The sequence below is a fragment of the Momordica charantia genome (genome assembly GCF_013281855.1).
Source record: "Momordica charantia cultivar OHB3-1 chromosome 7 unlocalized genomic scaffold, Mcharantia_2.0 BLBB01000007.1, whole genome shotgun sequence".
Lineage (NCBI taxonomy): Eukaryota > Viridiplantae > Streptophyta > Magnoliopsida > Cucurbitales > Cucurbitaceae > Momordica > Momordica charantia.
Genome location: NW_028275165.1, coordinates 3,654,310 through 3,678,467, shown reverse-complemented (window position 1 = coordinate 3,678,467; position 24,158 = coordinate 3,654,310). Strand labels below are relative to the sequence as shown.

The 24,158-nt window shown below is 35.8% G+C and overlaps 2 long non-coding RNA genes and 1 pseudogene across 2 annotated transcripts; all 3 read left to right on the top strand.

The window, feature by feature from the left end:
* The first annotated feature begins 340 nt into the window (after positions 1-340).
* On the top strand, positions 341-459 carry LOC148210020 (5S ribosomal RNA; annotated as a pseudogene).
* A 1,170-nt stretch (positions 460-1,629) lies between these two features.
* On the top strand, positions 1,630-2,324 carry LOC148210019 (uncharacterized). The gene is made up of 2 exons (XR_015792149.1): positions 1,630-1,989; positions 2,074-2,324. It is a non-coding gene; the product is annotated as an uncharacterized LOC148210019 (long non-coding RNA).
* A 6,243-nt stretch (positions 2,325-8,567) lies between these two features.
* On the top strand, positions 8,568-14,694 carry LOC148210018 (uncharacterized). The gene is made up of 2 exons (XR_015792314.1): positions 8,568-8,884; positions 9,307-14,694. It is a non-coding gene; the product is annotated as an uncharacterized LOC148210018 (long non-coding RNA).
* The last annotated feature ends 9,464 nt before the right edge of the window (positions 14,695-24,158 follow it).

Here is a 24,158-nt window from a genome sequence, read left to right as displayed (position 1 = left end):
TCTCTCTTGAGCGCATCAAGGTTCTCGCTTGTTGGATCCGGGGCTGGACCTCGGGCGCCTTTCTTAGAGGTCCCACCTCGGCCACGGGTGGCCTTGGACGTCCTCGGGTGCGCAGGCGGTAGGGCAGGCGCGGTGATCCGTGCCGACCTGCGAAGGGGTTCCGCTGCTAGGCAGTCGTGACCTTGCCCCTCTACCGCTGCTGCTCCGACCTCCCTCTGGTGGGCATCGCTGGCAGCTATAGTCCTTCGATCTGTCGTATTGGTCGAGTTCGCTGGTTGAACCATGTTCGCTCGCGTGTTGGTTTAAAAGAATTGGGATGACTTAGATTGTCGTTCCCACAGACGGCGCCATACCAGCACTAATGTACCGGATCCCATCAGAACTTCGTAGTTAAGCGTGCTTGGGCGAGAGTAGAACTAAGTTGGGTGACCACTTGGGAAGTCCTCGGGTGCGCAGGCGGTAGTGCAGGCGCGGTGATCCGTGCCGACCTGCGGAGGGGTTCCGCTGCTAGGCCGTCGTGACCTTGCCCCTCTACCGCTGCTGCTCCGACCTCCCTTTGGTGGGCATCGCTGGCAGCTATAGTCCTTCCATCTGTCGTATTGGTCGAGTTCGCTGGTTGAACCACGTTCGCTCGCGTGTTGGTTTAAAAGAATTGGGATGACTTAGATTGTCGTTCCCACACGGCGCCAAATGTTTATGCAAGGATATGCACAACAGTGTGTTCCAGATTGCAGCTCGAACTCGGCCTCCAGACCGACCTGAACACTTGGGCGGACCTGCACAAAAAGGTGAGCACTCCGACGATCAAGTCAGTATAGGTCGGATTCCAAGTTTAGTTCGAGGCCAGAAATCGTCGTACCTGATCGGGGAGTGAGGTCCTCTACTCATGTGTGGTAGTCCCGCTAATCTCGCGACGGTTACATTCGGTAATCTCGGGACCGTCGGTTACACCCGGTAATCTCGGGACCGACGGTTACGCCCCGATAATCACGGCGCAGACAGTTGCTCACATCGGCCCCTACCGAGCTCCCCGGTAGGTCAGACCTGGGCCAGGTTCACCTCGGCCCTCATACTTAGCATTTGTCGGCGTTAGTGGCGGCTATCTCGGCTATCCGAGCTGGGCATGACTCATGAGCCATCTTGGAGCACCAATAGGGGTCCAGGGTATTCCCTTCCCCAAACAGTGAATGATATGAAACTACTAAGTAAATAAAGCTATTGAACATTAATATTTCAAATTTAAAAATTGCAACAATATTATAAATCATTGATTACACTATTTTACAAGAAAAGACATGCCCAAGTTATCAAATATTAAAAATTACTACTATTATTATTATTGTTGAATACAACAATTGGAGATATGGGGAATTCAATTTCCGATATCGAGAAAAGGAGTACATGTCAATTACCGCTGAGTTATCCTCATGTTGGCAAATAATAAAAATTATTTTCAAGTTTAAGGATTTCAAATATTTGATATTGCAATTTATGGATGTATTTAGCTACGTCTTAAAATGGTATGTACTAATTGGAACTACCATCTCATGCATACTGGTTATCCATGTGTTTATTCTACGAAATAATTATAATTTTTCAGATAGTTTCAACTATATGCTAACTTTTTTTTTTTTTGTTTTTCTTTTTTGAGAAAGGAAAAAAAATACTATTAACCAAGAAAACCAGGGTCCTTTTGAACTAAATTCAACAACCAAATGGGAAAATCAGATGTCCACTGATTCTCCAAATTTTCTTCCACTAATTTGCGAGCAATACCATGAGTTGCCTTCTTAATGTGTTTGTTGTAATCAGCCGCACTTCATCTTCCATATTTCGAATGTCGTCAATAATCCACCTAATTTCGGTGATGTTTTGCATCTGTCTGTGAAGCAGAAGAACTGCCTCCAGCAAGTCGGATTCCAAGTGAAGTGGTCCTGAAAATTTTCCTCGAACGGCTGTGAGCCCCTTGAGAATTGCCAAAAGTTCGAGGTAAGTAATCCCTCTATCGTCCTTGGTTAATTCACATCCTGCTAGCAGTATTTCTCCTTTATCATTTGTGAGAATCAATCCCAGACCGCCGGTGTCTCTGTCCACCTTCCAAGCCGCATCAGTATTTAGTTTCCAGCTGTTTGTTGGAGGAGGATTCGAAGCCCCTCGTGGGCGTCTATCAAATTTCCTACTATCGCTACCAGATTGGTACTCAAAATTTCCTGTCTCCCCTGGTTGTTAACTCGCCTGGTATTCTCATTGCTCGGCTGGAAAATACGATTTCTTGAATTTTGTTGAATATGAATGTATATTTTATGTTGAATTTCCTTTATTTCTGATGTGTCGCTTCTGAAAATAACTCTGTTCCTTGCTTCCCAAATTTGCCATGTTATAATCATAATCTTGCATCTCTCATCTGCACTTGTTCCCTTCAGGATCCACTCCCAATAGTCCTTGTCGGTCCAATTTATTTTGTTCAAAAAGACAGATTCTATATCAGGACCAAAAGAATGCCCCCAAATTTTCTTACTTATCTTGCATTCCCAAAGGACATGTTGGATGATTTCTTCTCTATTTCTGCAAAAAATACAAAACAAATCAGTAGTAGTGCTTTTCTTTAACAGATTTATTTTGGTAGGCAAAATATCATCGTAGCTCTTCCAACAACAAATTTTAGTTTTAGGTGGCACCGGAATCATCCAAAAAAGTTTCCACCAATGTCTCAAATGTTCATCCGAAGAGGAGGAGAACCTTAGCGTTATCCAGGTTGAGACCCAAATGATAGGCACTTTTAACAGAAAAGAACCCTTTTTTCTAGGTTCCAAATGATTTCATCCTCTTGTCTGGTACTACAGAGAGGAATCTTAATAATTTTTCTTCGCTTCATCTGCACAAAAGTTCGCACGAACAAGCTCTTCATTCCACCCTCCTTGTTGTCGCAAAATACAAGTAACTGAGTTGTTCTTCATCTCATTGTTCACAAAAACCGGAACACAATTACCTTCTCTTGGTATCCATGGATCGTGTCCAATTGTAATAGAAGCCCCATTTCCTATTCTCCATCTACATCCCTTTAAAAAATGCTCCCATTAAACTTCTCCAAACATAGGAAGGGGTTTTCCCCCTCTCATAAAGTTACCATACACAAAATACTTCCCCCTCATAATTCTAGCAAGAAGACTATCGCTGTTATTCTCCAACTTTGTTTAGCTAGCATAGCTTGGTTAAAGATGCTAACCTCTTTGAACCCATATCTCTTTCCTCCTTACTCCTCACAACTCCTTCCATCTTTTCCAATGAATTTTCTTAGCTTTGTCTGAAGAACCCCACTAGAAATTGGCACAAAGAGAGTTAATCTCTTTCCACAACTTGATCGGAAGCTTGAAACAACTCATCTTATATGTTGGATTTATCAATATTTGTGTAAATATTAGTTGTCAATATTAGTTGTTAATATATTAGTCTTTATGGTATTTATTACTTTTCTTGTTTGTAATAGGTCATTCTCCTATATATAAGAAGACCTAAGTTACATGTTTGAATATAGCAAAATATTTTTATTCACTCAAATTAACATGGTATCAGAGTTTAGGAAATAAACCCTAACTCTTAAAACCATAACCATCATAAAAAATATCAAACCCTAAATTATAAACCCGAACCATCAATCAAAACCCTTGCCATCATCCATTCCTCCTTCCAGTAAGTCTACCTCCGACAAACTCCCCACGGCAACACAACTGTTGCCGTCGATCCGCCATCCTCACGTCAATCCGCCGGTGTCCCATTTACAGACCTGTCGTCGCGACGCTGATCGATCTTCAGATCGTCGCAATCGTCCTCTACGTCAATCTACACAATCGTCCTATCTGTCACAATCATAATCCATCGGCGTCATTCACATATTTTTTCGATCTGTTCATCCACCGTCTGTCGTTCGCTAGGTCGTCATTCATCATCTGTTCGCCATCGCACACTTTTGTCTGCCACCAGTCTGTCAATCGGTCCCATCGTGTAGGCCGCTTCTTCTCCACAGATCTATTCTTCGTGGACTCAGGAACCGCTGCCTCCTCAACCTCCAGAAGTCAAAGACCTAAAAGATTTCAGATTCAAGTGTGTTTCTGTTTTTTTAAACCCTAGACCGATTTGGTTCATGAGGTTTGGTTCAGTGCTGTGAGTTGGTCCTGCTGGTTTGGTCTGCTTCTGGTTTGGTTTGACTATCCTTTATCTCTTTATTGCCTGATTTGGTTTGGTTAATTATAATCTGATTTGGTTCAATTGACAACCGTGGTTCAGAACAATTTGTTCGTTTAAAACGGTCCAAATTTTTGTAAACAATAATAGAAGAAAGTTTGGTGACAATAATGGTGACTCAAGTATAGAGCAAATTCATTGACTCTTGAAATTGCTATCCACCAATTTAACTTCGAATAATTCATGTGTATCCTTTACACAAACAAGTATTTATTCTAAGGTTTTCTCGTGTAGTAACTCATCTCCATGGATTATAGATTATGGAGCTTCTGATTATATGCAAGTTCTTCTAATCTCTTTGAATCATACATTTCTTCATATTCCAATGAAAAAGTTCGAATTGCAGATGATAGTTTTTCTTCCGTTGCAGGAAAATTAATCATTAAAATGACTGAGACCATTTCGTTACAGTCTGTCCTCCATGTTCCACAATTAGCCTATAATCTTTTATCTGTCAACCAACTTTCTAAAGATTCTAACTGTCGTGTTACTTTCTTTGAATTCCATTGTATTTTTCAGAATCAGAACTCGTAGAGGATAATTGGGCACGGTAGGATGCTTGATGGTCTCTACTACTTTGATGAAGGTACCTTTAGTAATAAAATAACTCGGGGTCTTAGTAGTATTAGTTCTCTCTCTGTTAGGGAACAAATTATGCTTTGGCATGGTAGACTAGGACATTACAGTTTTTCTATTTAAAATATTTGTTTCCAAAGTTATTTAAGGAAATTGATTGTTCATATTTTAATTGTGAATGTTGTGTTTTAGCAAAAAATCATCGCTCCACATATTTTCCAAACATTATAAAGCTTCCAAACCATTTTACTTAATTCATAGTGATGTTTGGGGTCCTTCTAAAATCAGTACTCATAGTGGAAGAAGATGGTTTATTACATTCATTGACGATCATACTCGCCTGTCTTGGGTTTATTTAATGTCAAAAAAATCTGAGGTGAAAGACATTTTCAAAAACTTTTATGAGATGATTGAAACTCAATTTGAAACAAAAATTTGTATTTTACATTCTGATAATGACACTGAGTATTTTAATGAGTTTTTGGGTAACTTTTTGAAAGAAAAAGGTATGGTTCATTAGTCTACTTGTCGGGATACTCATCAACAAAATGGGATTGCTGAAAGAAAAAATAGGTATTTACTTGAAGTAGCACATGCTATAATGTTTTCTATGCATGTTCCAAAATATTTATGGGGGTAAGTGGTTCTCACAGCGACCTACCTAATAAATAGAATGCCTACTAAAGTTTTAAATTCCAAAACTCTCATTGAGTTCTTTAAAAATGTTTTTCCAACATCTCGCACATATTATGATCTACCTCTCAAAGTTTTTGGGTGTACTACTTACGTTCACACGCCTAGTCATTTCAGGTCAAAAGGGTTATAAATGTTTTGATCCTCAAACAAAAGAACTTTCTGTGAGTATAGATGTGTCTTTTTTTAGAAAATCAACTATATTTTACCCATAATTCTCTTAGAGGGAGAAAATGAATTTGGAAGATAATTTTTGGGATATTTTTGTTCCTCTTCCCAGTCCTGTCTGTTCAGATTTTACTAGTCCTTCGATACCAAGTATAAAAACTGTCCAATCAGGGGGAGAAATACCATAAAATGATTCTGTTAATCCTAGTTTTGTGTTAAAGTTTAATAGTATAAGGAATTTCAATTAGGGGAACCAAGATCAAATAGTTACTCCTTAACAATGCCAATATGAGACTTCAAGAAATGAAACTGAACTGTCTGATAATCCTCCCTCTTTAACTTTGTCTAGTAATCCCTTTTCTTCAAATTTTCAAAATAATTCACTTGTTGTCTTGATGTTCCCATAGCCATCAGAAAAGGAATTCGAAGTTATACCAAATATCCTATTTCGAACTACATTTCATATGAAAAACTATCAAATAGTCATAGAGCCTTCACATCTAGGATAACTAATTTGTTTGTTCCAAGGAATATACATGAAGCTTTAGAAGATCCAAATTCGAAACGAGCTGTCATGGAGGAGATGAATGCTCTAAAGCAAAACAGTACTGGGATATAGTAGAGTTGCCAAAAGATAAGAAACCAGTGAGATGTAAATGTTTACCGTAAAATGTAATGCACATGGTAGCATCGAGAGATACAAACCTAGATTGGTAGCTAAAGGCTTCACTCAAACCTACGGGACAGATTATCAGGAAACGTTTGCTCCTGTTGCAAAAATTAACTCTATTAGAGTTCTTTTGTCTCTTGTAGTTAATTCAGATTGACATCTTCACTAGCTTGATGTGAAAAATGTTTTTCTTAATGGCAACCTTGACGAATAAGTTTTTATAAATTTGCCACTAGGTTTTGAAAAGAAACTTGGATGGAATAAAATCTGCAGGTTACAGAAATCTCTCTGTGGACTCAAACAGTCTCCTAGAGCTTGGTTCAAACGATTCGAAAAAGTCATATCGAGTTATAGATTTCTTCAAAGTCAAGCTGACCATACTATATTTTATAAACACTTTAAGAATAATAAAATCTCAATTCTGATTGTCTATGTAGATGATATTATTCTCACTAGTGATGATGAAGCATGACTAGCTCATCTTAAGAAAAATTTGGCAAGTGAGTTTCAAATCAAGGACTTGAGAACATTAAAATATTTTCTATGGATGGAATTTGCAAGATCAAAGAAATTCGTTAATCAAAGAAAATATGTTCTTGACTTACTTGGAGAAATAGAATTGCTTGATTGCACGACCGTAGAAACTCCTATTCAACCTAACTTGAAATTACAAGCAGCAAACGCAGAGGAAATAAAGGATAGGGAACAGTACTAGATACTTGTGAAAAGATTAATTTATCTGTCACATACGTGACCATATATTGCATTTGGTATACGTATGGTAAGTCAATTCATGCATGTACCTGGACCAACTCATTTTGAAGCTGTCTACAGAATCTTGAGATATTTGAAGGGAACTCCTGGAAAAGGTATTTTATTCTAAAAGAATAACCATTTCCAAGTAGAAGTTCGTACTGATGCAGATCGGGCTGAGAGCGCTACCGATAGAAGATCTACTTCTGGTTACTGTTCCTTTGTTGGGGGAAATCTAGTTACATGGAAGAGCAAAAAACAAAATGTAGTGGTCAGGAGTAGTGTTGAAGTAGAGTTTACACTACTAGAAATATGGGCTTCTACGACAGTTATGAAGAGTAAAAAAGTTTGGAGGAAAAAAACTGTCACAAATTGCAGCGGCGCGGTTTTCGCAGGAAAAGACGTAACTTTCCGAATTTTTCAAAATTTATGACAGTTAAAACAGTCACGAAAACTTATATATATATTTTGTTATTCAATGATAGTGAAAAATTGTCACGAAATGGTAGAGACATGGTTTTGGAGGGAAAAAACGAAGATTTATGAATTTTGTTAGATTTTATGACATTTTATAATTGTCACGAAAAATTAAAAAAAAAATACAGTATTCTATGACAATAAGTTTTATCATCTTGAGAATGAATGACATGAAAAAAATGTCACAAATGATTATGGGCAAATGTTTTAAATGTCGAGATCTCAATTTCATGGAAATATGGACCGTTACTTAAAATTACTGGGAAAGGTATGCGTCCCCCAACTATTTTTAAAAACCATCAGGAAATATTGTTCTTTAATATTTTTTTAAATAATATAATGTTTGACTATTTTTAAAAATGGTCGGGAGAAGTTACTATTACCGACACTTATAAATAATATTTGGGTAAAATTGACTTTGTCCGAGTATTTTATCAAACTATAGGTCTATATTTTTTTTATATATTACAACTTCGGACGTTGTTTAGAAATAATAAGGAGAGGTTAATCTTCCCTACTATTGTAATATATAGTCATAAAATATTGTTTTTAATTTTTTTTTTTAAATATTACAACTCGCGACTATTTTAGAAATAGTTGGGAGAAGTTAATATGCCCGACGTTTTTTAATAAAAGTTGGGAAAAGTGGACTTTACCTGATTATATTAATAAATTGTCAGACGATATTGTTCTTATTTTTTAAAAATATTACAACTCCCAACTATTTTGAGCAATAGTCGGGACTTATCCCGATGGAATAAATAAGAGTCGGGAGATATATTATTTTTAAAAAATATTAAAAAAGTTATCGACTCTTTGTAGTTTGAGTTGGGATAAATGATGTGTTTGCCGAATGTGCAGGTTTTTTATTTTTTTTAAATAATAACTAAACTACGAGTTGTTAAATTATTTTCTTTTAAATAATTAAATTAAAAGTTGTAAATTTTTTTTTAAATAATAACTAAACTAAAGTTTGTTATATTTTTTAAAAATAATAACTAAACTACATCTCTCCCCACTATTTTTAAAACAAGAGATGGATTTTAAAATCCTGATTCCCTTTTCTAATTCTCCCTCATTCGAACTCCTCTCTTCCTCTCTCTCTCGAAGCTACGAAACTCTCTTCCTCTCTCTTTCGAAGTTGCTCCACCGCCGTGCCCAACCCCGTCGCTCTGCCACCTTTCCTCCACTACTGCCCGTCGTCCAGGCCCACTGGCCCTCCAATCCCCAGCCTATTCCTTCTTCCTCTCTGCTGCCGACCCCCCCCAGATGGTCATCGCCCTGCCTCCTCCATTCCGATTTGAGGTACTTTTATTACTCAATAGTTTTTTTTTAATATATTGAATCCATATGGTTTAGAGATGAAATTGAATGGCTATTTATTAGGGTTTCTTTATATCTGCATTTGGTAGATTGCTTTGAATAATCAATTTTGTTTACTTGTTCTATATTCTATATGGATTACAATTGAATTGTCAATTTTGATTTTGCCCCAACGCTTGAAGGAGTTTGGGAGTCGGAGTAGTATTTTGGGGGAAAAGAAAAAAAATCAAGTATGGTCTTGTGTCATGTATTTGATAGCTTTGCAATTAAGGAAGTTGTTAAGTGGAACTCTATTATCATAGGATATACCCAACATGGTTGGGAGGAAGCGTTACAAGTTTTACATGAGATGCATTTTTCAATTATCGTACCTGATGATATCACATTTGTTGGAGTTCTTTCAGCATGTAGTTACACTGGGAATGTAAAAAAGGGCCTAGAAATTTTCCATTCCATGGAACCAAAGAATCATGTGGAACGAAAAACTGAACACTATGCATGCATGGTTGATTTGCTTGGTCGAGCTAGTAAGCTAAATGAGGCAATGGATTTAATTGAAAAAATGCCAAGGAAAGCCGTTGCTATTATTTGGGGGGCTTTATTAGGTGCTTGCAGAACTCATATGAAACTTGATTTGGCTGAAATTGCAGCAAAAAAAAACTTCTTGAGCTTCAGCCTAAGAATTTAGGGCCCTTACATCTTGTTATCAAATATTTATGCATCTGGATGATTTCTCAGAGGAGATAGGCCATTAAAGACTGATCTGGAAAAAAAATAGAAAAAGGTAACATTTCACAGATGGTAATGGTGGAAGGAAGGGAAGAGATGAGACGATGGTTATGTGTGGGTTGGTGTAGGATTTAGGCTTTTGGATAATTAGGTGAATGTGTGGGGTACATAAATTTACTTATAATTTTTTCCTCCCTATACTTGTAGTGATGGAAACAGTGGAAAACCTTCTAATGGAATAAAAATTAACCATCTCTTTCCCATATATTGTTGGAGTTTTTTGTTTGTTCTTCCTTGATTAAATTTGTGTTGCAGCTGTTTTAATCACAGTAGACGGTGGCCCATCTCACATATCTCTATCTCCATGCAAGACACGTCACGCCACACCCACACTTCATTAAATTAAGGATAAGCATCACTTGTTTATTTTGGTTTGAATTATATATATTGGTATGTTTATGGTAATTATTATTTTGTAAATTTTATACTTATTAATTGCCACCAAAAAAAATATCAAGGAAATTTATATCTCAGTGACAGAATTCTTACCTTGAAGAGCTTTTTTCTAAGATTTTTTGGATTGAACTTCTTCTTATTAATGACGCCTAATACCAAGGATTTTTAAATGTCTTGACTTAAAATTAGGAGTTTTTTTGTTCGTGCAGTTAGGATGATGTACCAGTTTTTAGTTGGATGTTTTTAATTCATCTAGTTTACTATGTCATGATACGATTACATGGTTGTCATTCGGGATGTAAGCTTGAAGGATGTTTGGATCTATTGAAGCTAAATAAGGGAGTTAGGTATTTTGGCTTCCATTTAAACTCTCATTCTCCCATTGGCTTTACCTTTTTTCTACCTAATGTTTTAGGTAGCACAATATCATGGATTATTACACTAGAAGCTTTAGAGCTTTTATATGTCCAAAGCATATACCATTCATATGCTTCCTAACAAATGTAGTAAATATAATTTTCATTACTTTAGCTAGTTAGTTTTTAATATGTAAAATCTTGAACCTATTTTTTATGCATGATGATACATACGGTTCATATCCTTTTTAGCTATGGTTATTCATATCCTTCTCTTAGATCAGTTTTTCATATGGGGGCAAGACAAGAGACTTCTTGTATCATGGAAGCACTAGCTAGAATGAGATGTTGGATTTAGAGGTTAGCCTTGGTTATGTGGTTATTTTATCTGACGAATTTAGCCAATCCTAAAATTAAGGTACAAAACTTCCTTGTCTCCTTTCTTTATTTTTTCTCAATAAGCTATGATAATATTTTATTTATGCTTGATAGTTAAACTTGAAACATGACTATTTTAATATGGGAAGAATCCACTTGCATCGGTGATTTTTGGAACTGCAGGAAGATTAGCTCTAAAACTAAACAGAGTCCATTTTTTTATTATCAATTTACTAGACTTTTTTTTTTCTTTAAGTTAAGTTATGTTATTGTTGTGACTATGACATCAATACTTGATTAAGGTTATGATTCTGACAGGGAATGAAATTTAGATTGACATTGAGATAACTAACACAATTGATTGTATCAAGGAGCAGCTTGAGGATGAGAGGGGATTCCCTCTTGTTGGATCGGTATTGCAACCCTAGAGGGGGTGAATAGGGTTTAATTAACAAAATATAAACTTTTTAATAAATGGACCCAATTTAAACAAAAATAATACAGTTTTTGAGATATGCAATTTTAACACGGTAAGATAAAATAAATTCTAAGCCAAACAAGAGAAATTTAAAGCAAACAATAAAATTATAAGATTAATTGCAAAAATAAATAAGAGAGAGGGTTAGAGAAATTTGACACTAGGAGTTTTTATAGTGGTTCGGCCCAACTGTCCTACCCCACTTCCCAAGCACCTCTTGGGTTGTAAATTGAAATTCTGACTCTTTCCACGGTAGGAGTCAAATTGGTACATTGCTCTTCACAAGAGCAAAGACGATCCTCTCCACGAGAGGATCACACCATTACAATGAGTTAAAAATTTCTAAACACACTTACAAACTCTCAAATAGAGTAAATATACAGATTTGAGCTCATAAAAATTTTAATCCTCACAACAATAAATTTCTCTCACAAATAAGATGGAAAGAAAATTTGAGAACTGAGAGAGATTAGCAAATGAGAATTTTGAAGTTATGGAGGATTGAGAATAAGAGAATTGTTTTTTTTTTCAAGGAGGAGTTGAGTTTAAATAGTGGGAAGAAAATGGTAAAAAAATCAAGTTTAATTTTAGACCATTAGATTTTAATTATTAAAAAGGGAGGGTTTAGATAATTTTGAAAAATAAATTAAAAATAATATATCTATAAAAAATAATATATATATATATATATAATAATGATAAAATAAAATTAAAAAAATATGTATATATATATAATGAAGTGACAAGTTTTGAATTATATATATATATATAATAAAAATAATATATATGTGTGAGAAACCATAAAAATTTTCAAAACTTTTTTGTTAAACACTGACACAGGTCAACATTTAATGCTGACATGATGTAAAAAAATTTTAATTTTTAATTTTTTTTAATTTTGAAAGTTACGGTTTGTAACTTTTGATTTTTTTCTAATCTTTTCTTTTTCAATATATATATATTTTAAAAAGAAGCTTGTCACTTGTCAGCTTACGAACTGTCGACGTCATCTTCTCGGGTATTTTTCCTTCCAATTTGTTTCAATCGTAACTTCTCCGTTTGAGTTTCGATTTGGATGATCTAACAGTCGTTGGAATCATTGTAAAGAGCTCAACGTTGTGGACACTTTAAAAAACTAAAATTATCAATAAATAAAAATTAAGTTTGTTATCATCAAAATATTGATTAATTAATTAATTTAAGATTAAGGGCCAAAAAGCCAACACCTCTGTACAGCAAAGGTATTCATTTACCATCTTTAATTTCTTCAACTGAAATGACCAAGCATTTCTATAGGCATGTGTTTTATTGTGGATTATTCAACGTGTATGAGGTATCATATCGTGTTCCAAACACCTCATCCCCCAATTAATATGTTGAGAGATCAACCTACGCTAATAATGTGTTACACCTCCCTCCCCCACCCTCTAAAACTATAATATGTTACTTACATACTGTAATTTGACCCTTCTCAATTAGTATAGTATGGACTAATATGTAATATTGTTTTATTGCTTATGACTTGCAAGAACTGCCGTGAAGAAGCTTGATTGCAACTATGTGATTTATGAGTCATTTTTTGTTGGGTTAACAGTTTATGTATATACTTAGACAATAATAGATACATTACAATTCATCACACATACACACAATCGCAAACGAAACAAATAAGCTACAATTATCCAATCGACCTCCTTTTCTCACCTCTAACCATTAGTGTATCTCTTTAATGGTGGAAGATCATCATCAACCAACCTTAGTTACATCAAGTTTGCGTGTTAGTACATGACTGCCATAATATTATTGATTGGAAATTAATGAGCTTAATGCCAATGAGAAATGACTAACATTTCCATTTCTTGAAGCATAAAACACCAAAAAAGAATTATATATATATATATAGCTTAACCGCTATAAATAATTGATCAGCCTCCCCCTATTAGACAAAAAGCTCAGCTCTTGCTCACAAAGGCCATAGTAATGATGTGAAATCTTACATATAGAAAAAGAGAAGTGGTGATGAAAAGCAATATTCCGTAGATTGACTTTCTTTTCTCCCATGAACCACTTGCCCCCACCCTTAGAAACTAATGTTGATTATAATCACTACATTGACTTTGCAGAATAGGCAGTAGCTTTTTAGGCTCTGTAATATGCATTAACACCATAATGAGTGAGGAGGGAAAAAGAGAAAGGCAAAGATGAATATTCTAATATTAATAAATCTTATCATCTAATAATTTTGCATCTTGATAATATAGAATTGGATAATTGTGTAATGCATATAGTTTAAAATCTAGTTGGATATTTATGTGGCTATCCTGCAGCAAAGATAGCAAATTAAGACTTAGTTTTTATATGTGTCATGCATATAGTATACAGTCTAGTTGGATAATTGTGTGGTTATCTTACAGCAAAGATAGCCAATTAAGACTTAATGTTTATATTTGTGTCATGCATATAATTTAAAGTCTAATTGGATAATTGTGTGGCTATCCTGCACAAAGATAGCCAATTAAGACTTAGTTTTTATATTTGTATCATGCATATAGTTTAAAGTCTAGTTGGATAATTGTGTGGCTATCATGCAGCAAAGGTAGCCAATTAAGATTTGGATATGTAGATTGGTTTTGCTTGTTATTGTTCAACATCTGTGTTGTTCATAAATCAGTTTTATTTGGATAAAGTCTTTAGTATTTGTTGAATCTAAAAAACCGTTTGGTATTGTCTTTTTGCTTCTTTGTTTTTGTAAAAGAAAGGTTTTGCGCGAGTGATTTAATGGAACGAAAAAGATCTTAGGTGGTACTCTTTTGTAACTACGAGTTGAGTGTTATTCTTTTGGATTGGGATCCTTTCTTGTAGGTCGTTACCATTTTGTTGGGCTTGGTTTTTGTATTCCTTTTCTATATTCTTTCATGTTTCTCGATGATAGCTTGGTTTCTTCTCAAAAGAAGAAAAAAAAAACTGAAGCAACATTTGGAGCACATTTAGATCAGCATCTATATGAGAACTGTTTATGATTCCGTGAGTTCAAGTTAGTTTCTTGAGAGTGGAGAACATTCATAATTGTTGCATGTTGGAGTTAGAAAGAAAATGTGGGAGTTAATATTAATATTTTCTTAATTGTTCGTTTTATTTTGTTGAATGAGTAGCTTGCGGGAGCAACATTTTGAGAAATGAGAATGTATATGGAAGAGTTTTGGCGTACTTTCGACATGTACGAGGTTGATGTAATGTGAATATAGTTCGTTGGGCATTCTCTTATTGTAGTCATAGACTTATAGTATAGTATTTGTATAAAATATCATAATGTACAAATTTGATCAAACTTTGATCTTATTATATGCAACTTTGTTACATTTTATAATTTACAGATTTAGAGAATTTCTTTGGAACGTGTACAGTGCTATTTAAATGTATTTCATGGCTGTTATGAAATTGTCATATATAAATTTTTATTAACATTACAAACCTTTATTAAATACAAACTGTGACAAAAAAACTATGACAATAATTGTCATATATAAAATTTTCGTGATAGTTAAAATTGTCAATATAAAGATTTTAATGACAGTTAAAAATTGTCAATATAAAGATTTTCATGACAGTTAAAACTACCAATATTGACCATTAAAACTGTCACTGTAAAATTTTTCGTGACAATTATAAATAGTCATTGTTATGTTTTTCTTAACGTTTATCAACAGTCGTTAAAAAATATTTCATGTCATCTTTGAATCGTCGTTAAAAAATATTTCATGACAATTATAAATTGTCGTTAAAAAATATTTCGTGACATTTATAAACTGTCGTGATTGAGTTTTTATTGATAGAATAATAAAATCTTTCATTGTTTTAGTGACAGTTATAAATTGTAATTAAATGAGTTTTTGTGACATTTTTTAATTGTGATGAAAAGTCTATTCGTGACAAATTATAATTGTAGTTGTAAATGCATTAATGACAATTTTTCAAAATTGTCATCTTCTTCTCTTTCCCAATGCCTTAATATATGACAATATAGATAATTGTCATGAATTATGTTAATCATAGATTTGAACTGTCATTGAAGGTCGACTTTCTACTAGTGTTACCTGAAATGGAGCTGTGAAAACAATGCTCAATTGGATGGAGTTATTTCTGTAGAGTGTGTGCTGTGCTGTGAAAATGTACAGCCTTTTATTTGGGTGGTCTGTATAGACTTAATGGATGGTACACTTATGTGTGTGATGTACCGTGAAAATCCATAACCTTTTAATTTGGTGGTTTGTATAGACTTAATGGATAACACATCTATGTTGTGATGTAGTATGAAAATCCATAGCCCTTTATTTGGGTGGTCTATATGGACTTGATGGATAATATATGAAGTCTTCATAGCTCAATTTTTGAGTGGTTTATCTGTGATAAACTTGATGAAGCAATAATGTGATTGTGAAGGTGGGCCGACTTCTATGAAAGAGTTAAAGGTAACTTTCTAGAGCTTTCACGATGACCCAAGGTTTTTATGTGCATGGCCATTAATAGCACTTGATTTATATCGCGGAATCGAAAAACATGGAATAAAATGTGTTGTGGGGGTCTCAACCATAATTATTGGAAGTTGAAGAGGCAACTTACTTTCACTATTTAGGTTGTTGCCTCACTTCACTATGCACTAATTCAAATAGTAAGATATTAATGCTTTAAGTTATTTTCCTTCTTCTAGCTATTTTTAAAGTTGATAAATTTAGAGCATGCTATTTTTAACTTTACTATTTTTTAAACCGCCAAAAATATCATACTGTTTCTATATAAATAAATACTTCTTTTTGTTTTATAACAGAGAAAGAAAACGTTTCTGAGCATGTTTATCGATTCCATTCGGTCCCGGCGAGTGCATGCTTGTGTTCGAAGTTGTGTTAACCTTGGGAAGCAACCGTCAAGCATACAATCTAGCACCTTAGTCGTGCTGTAATTGTTTTCAGGGCAGTGGTTTCGTCCACGACACAACAATCTTTTTATTTAATCTTGCTATTTTTCCAACAGAAAGGACTTCTTCTAACAAAAGTATGTTATACAAATCCTTGTGCATGATTTACATAAAAGTTGACTTCGAGGAGTTGAAACCATAATTTTCTTCACCAATTTAACAGTTAGTGTCCCTCACAACATCCATTTATATTGCATCAGAAATTTATCTCAATTTGGAAATAGAATATACCTTCTTCGGATGAATGAAAGAGAAAGGGGAATGGATAAACCCCCACAGATCTGCCATTCAAATTGAATCTAGGTGATTATTTCTTCATTACAGTTTCAAAATGCGACTGAAACCAAACTGGTGTAATTTAAGAAAAATTTAAGGCTAAATAAAAATTTGTACTAATCCACACTACCAGATAGTACCAATTTTGTTATATAGTTATGTAAATATTTTCAAAATAACATGTAACTTCTTTTTGAAATGGATTGACGAGGGGATAATTCATCAATCAGTACTAATTAAAATTCCATAACACAATATATTAAATTCGACTCTATTGAAAATTAAATGAAGCTTTTAAACACTGTTATTAAGTAATAATAAAACCAAAGTTTGTTATTTAATCTTATAAATTTGGTGCACAAGTTTTCTCCCAGCAGTGACTTCATGGTCCAATCTTTAAGCTATGCTCATTTAAATAATAAATAGGCTTATGGGAATATAGTATCATGTTTGGGAATGGTTGCTCCACTAGGTTTTGGAGGAGCAGAGTTTCTAGCCTTATAACTAGAGTCTCTCTTCACTAGTATTGTCAGTGGTGGAATCCATCCATCATGAAAAATATAATGAGATTGATATGTTTCTCATCAATAATAATAAAAAGAAAGAAAGAAAAAAAAACAAAATATAATAACCAAAATCTAAGCAGAATCTATGATATTTGAAATAGAGGGACGATATTTCATAGTAACAAAAACTTGTTACCTGGTTTAATACCATGACCATTTGCTATACTTCAGTTACATATTCAATTTCACATGATTTAGGAGCATGGAGAACAATTTTAGTGGAATCCACTACACAAAGAACGCAGCCAAGAATTCCAAAAATAAAATAAATTTGCGAACACAACAAGAAGCAAATACAACAACCTAACTTGCCAACAGAATTGAAAATTTTCCAGATGAAAAGAGATAAGATAAACAGCGAGAGACCATTGATCATATTGAGTATCTCAAATTAGAGAGTGAGAAAAGGAGAAGTGCAGAAAAAAAAAAAAAAACTATAGAATTACCATTGCAGGTGGAGGAGGAGGGATGGTGGTGAGTTCAGATTCGTGGAGATGAATCTACAATGGAATTGCACCTTCCATATGTACTTCAGTGCTTCCATCGCCCCCACTCCCTTGCTTCTTCTCTTCGTCAAACACTGTTTTGAACTAACATGGCACGAATCGTCCTTCAGATCTGCGGCCGAAGAATCCATTGTTGCTGATCAGTTGTGGGTCGCCGTCGTCTGCACTACCGGAGGTGCGCGCTGCTTCACGTCGTGGGGTCCTGGGGTCTAAGAATGCTCACTTAATAGTGGCCGGATGCTGCGACTGCGCGACTCGCGAAATCACCACCGTAGCAGAGAAAAGATGTTGAGAGTCACAAAATCACCGTCGTGGGGTCGAGAGTCACCACTGTTTGCAACGTCGGAGTCAGTGTTCTTCGTTTGTGAGGGAGAGGCACAAAATCGTGGGTTGGTCTTCGGTGAGGAGGGTGAATAGCAAGAGAGGGAAGGAATACGAAAAAGTTTGGTTTAAAATTAAAATCAGGGTTAGATAAGGGAGAAACTTTAATGTCCGTTTTAGACTGACATTAAAAGATGATAAACAATGTCGGTTCTGGATCGTCATTGAAAGGTGATTTTTTTCTTTAGATTAAAGCGCTTTTTTTCCCTGCTCCGTGCTTTTATTTTTTACGGTCATTAAAAGCGACATTTGTTGCAGTGAAATTTCCATCCTTGGAGTAATTATCTTAAATCCGACCTGCTAAAACGAGCATAGCTCAGCTGTAATTGGCATAAATCTTGACTCATTTTCAGATGTTGTACTAAAAAAAATCCAATGACAATGGTTTTACCCTTTTTTTTTTCCTATCTCACAATCTCGAAATTGTAGATATATGTCAATTAGAGCTATGCTCGCTTTGGCCAGTTTACCGCTAATCTTAAACAACCTTCCTAGCTAATTGTTCATTTACCATTCCTGTAACTTTTATATTTAAATTGCTGAAAATTCCTCTCGATAAGCTCTATTGACAAATCTCTCCCCAAAGCTCAAAGTTGCCCTTTATTCTAGCGAGGGGTAATATTAATTGGGAGATTAAATTAGGTTTTAGTTCTAAACTTGTGAATCAACTCCGTTCTTGTTAAACCCTTACAAACTTAGGGTGTTATTTTTCTTCCCTGTAACTTTTAAATTTGCACTGCATATTAGTTTTTATTTATTAAATTGATTGTTCTTTAACTAAATTGGATAACAAACTAGTATAGGACCTTCTTGAATTTAGCATTATTATATACCTATTTGGTTGGTTTAATTTAAATTTAATTAATCTCTAATTAAGTTGGGAACAACTTTTTTTAATTTAATAAGCAAACTTATTTACTCCCTTCTAGTTGGTATTGCAATGCGTAGTAAAATAAATAAAAGCTAAAATTATAGGACCACGATAATTTTTAAACCTACCATAAATGATAGGAATGAAATCAAAGACTTATTTCTCCCAATTAGTTAATACCATCTGATGCAGAATTTCAATCTCTTGGGATCTCACCAAATTTGTACCAATTTTCTAGAAATAAGGGATGTACCAGACTTGCAAAATAGAATAGCACTAAGACGGACTCTGATGCTTAAGTCAATATCGGAGTAATCTAGTGTAGAGAGTAGGATATTTAGGCATACCTTTAGGGTTTAGCTCACTCTCTTATTTATAAAGGTCCAATCCTAATCCCTTCAGGATTTACATAAGTTGAATCATATTCCCTTTAGGATTTACATAAGTTGAATCCTAATGCACTTAGGAGATCTAAACGGAGTGAGCCTCATGCTGCATTCAGAACCGAGACCAAGTCAACTCGGATCGGGCTATGTAGGGGTCGGCAAGAAAAGACGAAGTTCTCGGCCATGGGGTTAACATCTGGAGGGCTACGACCGGCTTGGGTTGTCAGGTACCAATCTACTTACCTTGCTTCGTGGGTCCGCTCCTCTTTCAACTCTGTTGCTCCTTTCTAGTTGTTTAATCTGATTTTCTTTTTTCTCCTTATAACAATAACCTCCACTCTCAAAATAGAAGGCATAAAGCACATTCGGGCTTCTATATTGAGAGTATATGTCGCTGTCAGTTGTCGGCTTAATGGGCTGCCTCTCCTAGCCCCCATTCTCTCTTGTTGTAGTTGGCTGCCATCAAGTCTCTTAAGCACTACTATACAGTTAAATTTTACTGTTAGATTTTGGCTTTGGGATTTAACTACTCAGTAGGGCCAATAGTACTTCTTTGGATTTGTAACCTATTTGGCTTTCGCCAATGATTTTATAACATGAGTCTAGTCGCCCTTGGGTTTCTAACCTTTTAGCTTTCATCAGTTTTTTACCCTAAGTTAATCAACACCCCTGGGTTTTAAACCTGTTTTGGCATTTGCTAAATGGTTTTCTACCTGTAGGTTTCATTGATTGGTTAGGTTTGCCTGCTTTTTGTTTTAACCTTGTTGGGCCTGTACGCGTGCCTTTTTCACCACCTTTGAGATTCTTTTCCCTAGTTTCACTGACTGGCTTCTAGCTTATCGACCTACTTTTAGGTCTGTCCCAGTTCGAGTTCCTTGACCAACTGTTGATTTACTTACCCATGCCCGAGGGATTTTCATTTAGAATAAAAGGTAGACCCTCAAGTAGTAAACAGTTAATTACATTTCAAATATCAAAAGTTTTATTCATAATATAAAAGAGATAATTGTTCGAGTAATAAGAAATTAATTGCATTTCATATGCAAAAGATCTTTATTCATAACACATAAAGAGACAATTGCACGAGTAGTTGTTTGAGTAAAGATTAGTTATTGATTGTTGAAACTTAACCTACCACATCTAAAAAGAATTAAAAGAAGTAAGTATAAAGAATGACATATACGCACAAAGAGAAAGGAAAGGGGGAATATGCTATTTATCTAAGGATAGTATATTTTAAGATGCTGAGCATTCCACGGATGAGGTAGGACCTTGACGTGTTGATTTTCTAAGGTATAGGTGCCTGGTCGGACTACTCTGATGACCTTATACGGGCCTTCCCATGTTGGTCCCAACGCTCCGCTAGTAGGATCCTTAGTGTTTGTCATTACTTTTCTCAAAACAAGGTCGCCTCCTTTAAAATTACGTTCTTTAACCCTCGTATTATAATATCGAGTTATTCGATTTTTATATTCAACTGTCCATAACCGAGCTGTCTCTCGATGTTCTTCTAATAGGTCCAGGTTGAGATGCATGGATGATAACTCTCCAAAAGAGAGTTATTCTAGTGTTTATTTGAGTGATTTTATACAAAGAAATATCAAAGTGTGTCGGTTCTAGCTCTTAAGGATCATGAAAAATCTTATAAATCGAACTTTAAGCTAAAGTCTCAGGTTTTGAATGCTTTAGCTAAAAATTGCGCTAAACTCTCTTATTTTTTGCCTAAATGCACAGGTTTGGAAAAAGAAGACAAGCATGAAGAGGGTGCTAAGCCCAGAGAAGAGTAGATGAAGCATGTTCAAGGTAGAGCAGACGAAAGCTGAAGCGAAGCAATGCTGGAGAATGGATTTACAGTGCAGTTAATAGTCCAGACATGGGAATTTACCATGCCCGTACAATCTTCAGCCAGGTGCCCTAAAAACGGGACTCGATATAAAAGGGACATTTTGCCCTAGCCTCACACAGAGATCCCAAGGGGAGATCATTCTTTGGTGTTGGAAAAGAGAAAGGAGAAGAATCTCACCATTTTCGGAGAGGTCTGTCACCATTTTTTAAAGAGAGCCGACGACAGGAAAGATATTTCAACTGCTGCTGCAAGCTGTCGTCTCCATCATTGGTTTTCTTCTCTTTTCTCTAAATGAGTTGTAACATTTCCTTACCCATTTCATTTTCTTCTTCCTCCATAAGCTAAACCCCATTTTGAGGGAGATTTACATGTTGTAACTGATGAACAACTAAAACTCTAGCTGATTTCCATTTGTTATTAAATAGAGATGTATTTATTTCTTAAATCTTACCTTGCATTGTTGGTCACTCTATTTTGTATGCTAGCGTCTGTATGACCCAAGAGGGCTTACGGGTAGTTGACTTGCTCTATTTGTGATTAATTAGTTACTTTTTTCTAGTAATTTGTGGATGCTCAGAAATTAAGTCCCCTAATCATGCTTAAAACTTGTGTGTATTGTTTGGAAACCTAGCAATGGGAGTTGTGGATATCCATGTTTGGGTACCTCGGAAGGGAACCATGTCAAGTTGAGCACTTGTCTTGCTAGAGTGTAGGTTGAGATTCAGTGAAAGCATGTTAAGTCTCCCCCACTTTTCCATATTGGTTAACCCCCATTTTTGCTATTATGTGTTGTAGCTTCTTCTTGTTGACAACATTTTAAAGTATGTTCACTGTTGGGATCATTTACTGTTTTATTTATGATATTCTTTTACATTAAACATAATCATCGATATTTTCTTATTTTTACATTTTTTTGGTATTTGCGAGCATAGTTTAAAATATAATCCAAAGTTCTTGTAGATTCGACCTCATTTCGTGCTACAATCGACAACTTTCGTGTATGCTTGCACGTGTTGTCAACACAGTTGTGTGGACGCAACAATGGACTCCTCGTTTCCTTGTAAGTTGAATTACTCTACCCTCGGAGGGAAGACCAATTTTTACTAGAACCACCGCTTCAGAACCAAATGATAAAGAGAACGGTGTCTCTCCTGTTGACGTGCAGGGTGTTGTCCTGTACACCCATAATACATCTGGAAGCTCTTCATCCCATAGCCCCTTAAGTCCTTATAATCTAGTTTTCAAAGTTCTTTTTATGATTTTGTTGACCGCTTCAACCTATTCGTTAACTTGCGGATGTGCTGGCGAATAACAGATATGCTTGATCCTAAGTGCCACACAGAAGCTTCGAAATGCGGCATTGTCGAATTGTTTTCCATTGTCGCAAATGATTGCATACGACACCCTGAAGCGACAAATTATGTTTCTCCAGATAAAATCCGTAATTTTCTTTTTAGTGATTGTAGCTAGGGCCTCGGCTTCAGCCCATTTAGTGAAATAATCTACAGCTACCACCGCGAATTTAGTATGGCTTCTTCATTGTGGAAGGGGACCAATGAAGTCTACTCCGCATTAAGCGACAGGCCAATGACTCATTATGTTTGTTAGCGGTTCAGGTGGCAGTTTAAGTATCGCTGCGAACCACTGACATTTGTTGCACCTCCTGGTGAACTGTATTGTATCTTTCAGCATGGTTGTCCAATAATATCCTTGGTGGATGATTTTATGTCTCAAGAATCGCGCTCCTGAGTGATTGCCGCATATTACTTCATGTGTTTCTCTCATTACGTAGTCAGACTCTTCTAGGATAAGGCATTTTAAAAGCGGTAGAGAGTAGCTTCTTCTATATAGGTTTCTATCTCTAAGTATGTACCGGGCTGTTCACTGTTGGAGTTGCCAGGCATCTATCCTTTCGGTAGGTAGAGTTCCATCTCTTATATATTTGATCAATGAGTCCATCCAGTTCTCCTCGATTGCTCTAGCTCATCAATATTCATCACATCCTAAGCTTGTAACTTGGCTCGGGTAGAATTTCGACGGAGACAGCTCTCCTCAAGTCTGTCTCATAGGCTGCAACCAGTCGGGCTAACGCATATGCATTAATGTTATGGGAACGGGGGATTTGTCTGACTCATATTTCGAGAACATGTTAAGCTGACTTCTTACTCTAACTAAATACTCCATCATTCGTGGTTCTTTAGCTTCAAATCCTTCTTTCACCTGGTTCACAATCAATTATGAGTCATTGAGAATAAGTATGTTTGTGGCTCCAACATACATGGTCGTTATCAACCCTGCTAGTAGAGCTTCATACTCGGCTTCGTTGTTAGAGGCATAAAAGTTGAACCGTAGCGCGTATTCAAACCTCCGTCCTTTCGAGGAGATCATTAGAAGTCCAGCTCCGCAACCCTTGATATTCGAGGATAATCCACGTAAAAGGTCCAAGGTGGCTCTTGCTCATTATGTTGAAATGGCTGGGAAATTGATGCTGTGGATTTGGTATTATGCCGACGTTAGTTCTACTATGAAATATGCCATAGTTTGTCCCTTCATCTCTGTTCTTGGTTTGTAGTGGATATCATAGTCGTTGAGCTTCACTGCCCATTTTACTAGAAGTCCTGAAGTCTCAGGCCTTTGCAGGACTTGCCGCAAAGGGAAGTTGGTAAAAACAGTTATTCTGTGCGACTGAAAGTAGGGGCGCAACCGTCGAACTGAAGTGACCAAAGCAAGTGACAACTTCTCTATCTACGGGTATCTAGTTTCAGCTCCTACCATTGCCTTGCTTCTGTAGTAAATGGGAGATTGATGGGTATTCTCTTCTTTCACTAATGCTGAAGTCACTGCAGTTTCTGACACAGCCAGGTAAAGACAAAGCTCGTCGCTAGGGACAGGTTTTGAGATAAGCACTTAGGTATTTCTTTAACTCTTTGAAGGCGAGCTCGTATTCTTCTGTCCACTCGAATTGTCCCTTTTTCCACAAAATTTTAAAGAAATTGAGGCATTTGTCAGTGGCGCGACTTACAAATCTATTGAGTGTCACTATCTTTCCATAAAG